The sequence below is a fragment of the Octopus bimaculoides genome, chromosome 4 (assembly GCF_001194135.2).
Source record: "Octopus bimaculoides isolate UCB-OBI-ISO-001 chromosome 4, ASM119413v2, whole genome shotgun sequence".
Classification (NCBI taxonomy): domain Eukaryota; kingdom Metazoa; phylum Mollusca; class Cephalopoda; order Octopoda; family Octopodidae; genus Octopus; species Octopus bimaculoides.
In genome coordinates, this window is record NC_068984.1 from 142753032 (window position 1) to 142758962 (window position 5931).

The 5931-nt window shown below is 37.6% G+C and overlaps 1 non-coding gene across 1 annotated transcript; it reads right to left on the reverse strand.

Moving 5' to 3' along the window:
* Window positions 1-4377: 4377 nt before the first annotated feature.
* LOC128247707 (U6 spliceosomal RNA) lies at window positions 4378-4481 on the reverse strand. Its single transcript, XR_008264075.1, has one exon. It is a non-coding gene; the product is annotated as a U6 spliceosomal RNA (small nuclear RNA).
* Window positions 4482-5931: the final 1450 nt, after the last annotated feature.

Sequence of the window (5931 nt, forward strand, 5' to 3'; positions counted from 1 at the left end):
TTAGTTGTTTTTGTTAGAACTGAAGTAGTTTTATTTTTTTAATTAAATCTGCAAAATTCTCCAACAAGGTTCGTAACAGGCGGAAAGATAAAATTCTTTTGTCCCCCCCCCCCCACTCACTTCTTATCTTCTCTAAAAATATTTTGTTAGTGTTTCATTGTCAACATGCAAGAAAACGGCATAGATGTCACTCATTCTTCACATTACATTATATTTTTTTTAATTAACAATGGACGCTTGTGGATTTAAACACCTCACTCAAACAAACAAACAAACAAAACTTAAACTAATATAGAGATTGATGCTTGAGCAATATTTATTTCTTTATTGCCCACAGGGGGCTAAAGATAGAGGGGACTAAACATAGAGGGGGCAAACAAGGACAGACAAAAGGGGATGGTCAATTACATCGATCCCAGTGCCTAACTGGTACTTATGTAATCAACCCCGAAAGGATAAAAGTTAAAGTTGACCTCGGCGGAATTTGAACTCAGAACGTAATGGCAGACGAAATACTGCTAAGCATTTCGCCTGGCGTGCTAACGGTTCTGCCAGTTCAATTACGTCAACACTATTTGAAAGGGTCAAAAGCAAAGGCGATCTCGGTGGAATTTGAACTCAGAACGTAAAAATGTACGAAATGCCGCTAGGTATTTTACTCGGCGTGCTAACGATTCTGCCAGCCCGCCACCTTACTGAAATTACTAATAGCTGCTGAATAGAGCACAATGTTGGGAATTCTGAAGGGAAGTTGTAGTCGATTACAACGACCCCAATATTTCACTCATACTTTATTTTTCTCAACCCGGCAAGAATGAAAGTAAAGGACTTCGGCGGAATTTGAACTCAGGATATAAAGACGAACGATTTGTTGCTAAGCATTTTCCTTGACTTGCTAACAATTCTGGCAGTTTGTTGCTGTTGTAATATTCAAGTTGCATTCCAGTTAATGGAGCTACTTTTGCTTGCAGCACCGTCCCAAATGTGAAAGCAGAATTTCATTTAGAATGTTTTACTTCAGTCATGACTTAGCGACCCATTTGTGAACAGAAGTAGTGTGGCCAAATGTTTACGATGTTTGCGTCACGCTAACGAGGTTCCGGTTTCAGATTTTCCTTGCCGTTGCATCTCGCACGAATGATTATCTCTGAAGATAAAACGCTCTGACGTAAAAGAGAAACGTGTTATCCCGTATTTGAGGTCCACAACAGTAAGTCTTCGTTAGAAAAAAAAATAATTTGGCTGGAGAAGGAATAGAGTCCATTTTACATGAGATAAAGGATGAGCAGAAGTACTGCACTTAGTCATTTATCTCGTAGAATATCTCCCCACAAGCAAGACCTCACAACTGATGTCTATCTGCAAGTGTCTAATCGCAAGACCGGACTCGGAAATTCTGCATATGGCATGAGCCATAATCTACCCTCCACAGAGCCTCATAAGGAAAAAAACTGTCATATTTACTTTGCACTTTCAATGTTCGATATCCTCATTCATCGGTTCAGATTTAATGCATGAAATATTTTGGTGAAATTAGATTATGTATATCCTCTTAAAACATTAGAGATGTGCTTCGTGAAGCAGTTGCGTAGTCAGTTGATATTCCTGAAACAGGTGTCAAGTATTAGTAAGAAAAAAAATGAACATATATACATATGATAAAATCGACCTGCTTTCAGCGGAAAGGCTCATGATTTTTCAATGCTTTTAGGAAGAAACAAGAAGCTTACGCCTCTGGCCATGAAGCCAATCCCTCACAGGGTTATTCCCCAACTGCTGTTAGTACTTGTTTTCACGTTAGTGTACGTCAGCAATGCATAAAGAAGTGTTTAGTGAAGAACACAAAGCGCTGCTCGATTTCAGAACCGAACCCACAACCTAACGATTGTGAGTGGAACACTCTCACTACTTGGCCACATAGCCAGACGCTTTATTTTTCGCCAATTTTCGTCATTAGTATGTGTCACCAGGGCTGACATTAGTCTAAAAGAACTATTACAACACCGTCACAAACAGCATTATTCAAGAAATATAGAGAGATCCTTCACGAAGTCCATCAACCTAAAACAAATATTGCGCAAGAGTTCCTCAAATAACCCATTCTCAAAAAAGAGGAAATATGAGAAAAATGTAGTTCTACCCATATCATATCTGGACCATTAAGACGAGATAATCATGGCTGGAAAGTCGACTTTTAATATTCCTTTCTATTCTAGGCACAAGGCCCGAATTTTTTTGCAGGAGGTGCAATCGATTAGATCGATCCCAGAACTTATTCTTTGTAAGCCTAGTACTTATTCTATCGGGGATCTTTTGCCGAACTGCTAAGTTACGGGGACGTAAACACACCAACTTCAAGTGATAGTGGGGACAAACACAGACACACAAATACATACATACATACATATAATACAAACATATATATCAGGTCATCCCATAAGTTCTGTCCGATTTTACCCTTTTTTAAAATTGAATGAAATCTAATAGTATTTTAGAATGTCTAATGGAATTTAAAATTATTTTTATGCATTTGTATATATTTAAACTAATTAAATATTATTTTACAGAATAATAAAATTTAAATTTCTTTTATTAAAACCCTTTCTAACATGGAAGTATCCAAAGAGCATTTGAGGCACATAATTGTTTATGAATAGAAAAAAGAAACTGCAGCACTTGCCCAAGGTGCCACGTAGTAGGACTGAACCCGGAACCATGTGGTTGTGAAGCCAGCTTCTTACCACACACCCACTTCTGCACCTATGCTTCTTATTTCTTGCACGATGACCTACCATATAGAGATTTCCTCATTGGTTCCAGTGTAACTGATTAAAAGTCCCTACTGGTTGCATGTCAGCTGCAAGGATTTTGTTTTAGAAAAACAGAATAGAAAGTCTCTAAGACTAGTATTTTGGAAGAGGCCTTCACCAGAAATCAATGATAGATTATTTCGCTGAACGGAAGTTTCTGCTAAAAAGAGAAAAATGAAGAGAAAAAAAACGAAGTAAAAATGTCGTTCAAATGAAGAGAAACTCGTGCGAGGTTTCCTGTGTAGCACAGAAGGAATGATACGTCAATCATAAGTTGGACTGAGACGTCACGAAGGTGTCATAGACAAGACGTGACGTGAGGGGAAGCTAGAGACTTGGCAAATACTGTCTGCTAAAGATGGTTCGAAGTTGACATGACCATATCGCCTTAAATATGAATTGTAACGAACCGGTTTGTGAGTAAGTTTGTCAATGCATGTGTACGTGAGAGGAAGAGAGAAATGGACAGAGAGAGAGAGAGAGAGAGAGAGAGCGAAGAGAAAGAGAGATAACGAGAAAATAAAGTTAATAAAATACGAATAAAATATCTCCTTCATCATAGAACGAAAATCTCATACGTTATTCCAAGACACAACTTCTTGCATCAAACACACATCACTCCTTCATTCCAATATTTCTATCTCTAAGCTTCCGTATTTCAACCCCGTTCTTCCGGTATTACCTTCTTCTTCTTCTTCTTCTTCTTCGTCTTTCTTTCTTTCTTTCTTTCTTTCTTTCTTTCTTTCTTTCTTTCTTTCTTTCTTTCTTTCTTTCCTTCTTTCTTTATTTCTCGTTCATCAGTTTTTCCCATTTTCCCACCTCCTCTGCCTCTTGGCATTAATAGTTTCTCACTCTCATTTACTTATAACTTTTTCTCTTCTTTTTCTTCAAGCTAATCCTACTACTACTACTACTACTACTACTACTACTACTACTACTACTACTACTACTACCAGCACCAGCACCACCACCACCACCACCACCACCACCACTACTACTACTACTACTACTACTACTACTTCAACCCCCCCCCCACACACACACACTGCATTCATCATTATCTATTCCCGCCATATTTTATCATCTTTTAGCCATATCGTTTCTGTTTCACACTTCGAAAGTCCAGCGTCCTCATCGCGGAGATTATCGGTGTTATGGCTCTCACTCGTCATTCCCAAACATCATCATCATCATCACCATCATCATTGTCATCAATATTATTGGCATTAGCATCATCATCATCATCACCATTACCTCCACCATCATCGCCATCATCATCATTATCCTTATCATTATTGTTATCATCAGCATCATCATTACTATCATCATCATCACCACCACCATCGTCATCACCATGCTCCTCCTCCTCCTCTTCATCCTCTTTCTCCTCCTCGTCATCCTCCTCCTCCTCCTCATCATCATCATCACAGACACGTTAATTATGTCTTCGTGTTGTTTTTTCTCCTCTCTAAACTTGCCCTAGGTGCCATGCAGTGGGACTGAACCCGAAACCATGCGGTTGGGAAGCACGCTTCTTACTACACAGCTACTCCTGCACCTATGAAAAAAAAATAGGGAACGCTTCTGGAATGTGCGTGTCATCCTTACGCAGGGACCATGCTAATCTTCTCTGTGTCGTTCCAATTTTAGAATATGTACCGCCGTAGCTATAACAAGAATAAGAAATGCTACAGAGGTCATACGACCACAGAAAAATAAACTAGCACCGCTTCTCGCACGGGTATTTACTTATTATCTCTCAATATATTTTTATAAATAAACAGAACATTGGATAGCTGCTTCTGTCATGAACGGATGAAAGAGAAAACAGTCGTTACGTTCATCAATAGAACCTCCGGGATATAAACCGTTCGGTTTAACATTGCTTTTCATCATAGAAGACTTGGAAATATAACCAACGTTAAAGATATAATCAACCTTTCGAGAGACAGACCATTCATTTTGGCAGACTCTCAAATTTAGGAACCAACAAAAATTTTGCCAACGACACAGATGATTGGTGAAAGTGATAGAATGCAAGCAAAACAAAATATCATATTTTGTTATCTGAAATCTTTGATAACAACAATTTGAGCTACATGTTTTCGGAAACATACATACACACACACACACACATACCACAGGCACATATGATAAGTAACCACCTCGACGAAGAGGATAGTATAAATATCAATGAGGCCATCTACAATAATATAAACCCTATGTTTCAAATACAAAACCCTGCCAAACTATTGCTGGTTTTAAACATGTAAATCCAACCAAATCTGATCAAGGTTAAAAGGGGAAAACAAAATCACTGTTTTTAACAGCCTCCTGAAAATACAAAGACTAAAGGATTTTCCAGCTGCAGATGTGGAAGAAAACACTGAATAAATGAAAAGAGGCTCCCGATGATATGAAACAAAGATCTATAATAGTGGGACCTTCATGTCTTTTAACTATCTTAATTATTATTTTGAAATTACTTTGATCCTTCATAACATGTTACATCAGTAAATGCATCCTTTCTAAGACGCGATGATTAGTTATTGCTGTTCTCAGATATTGTGTGGTAAAACACAGAGAAAAACTTCCTAAAAAGATGACACAAGTTCCTTCTGGATTCTGCTACACTTATCCAAGAAATAAACTAATTCACTTTCAATTGCTGTTATGGGATAGCTATGGTGACAAAAGTCGTTCCTATTTACGCATCTCTTTTAATGCGTTCTTGGAACAGAAACTTAACAAGATGTGGTGACCAAATTTGGTATTGATCTTGCCAGACATATCAAATCATCAAGCAAATAGTACTTAAATGTGTTTTGTACTTGGATAAAACCTGGTAAATACTGAAAGAATTTTCTGGTGTTTTACATAATTTACACCAATGAAATTCACAAAAGAATACAAGTAGCTATCCTGGAAATCGCAATAATTAAAAAGAGAACTAATTTTAAAATTGTCACGATTTGGCACTAATATATACCAATATTAGAATTTCAATTCATGTCGCTTAACCCATACAAAGTACGTATTCCCTTGATGTGACTTCAGAAAATATATACAGTAGTTGATGACAGAGGAACTATAAGCGAAAGTTTGCAAGGGTTAGGAAAAT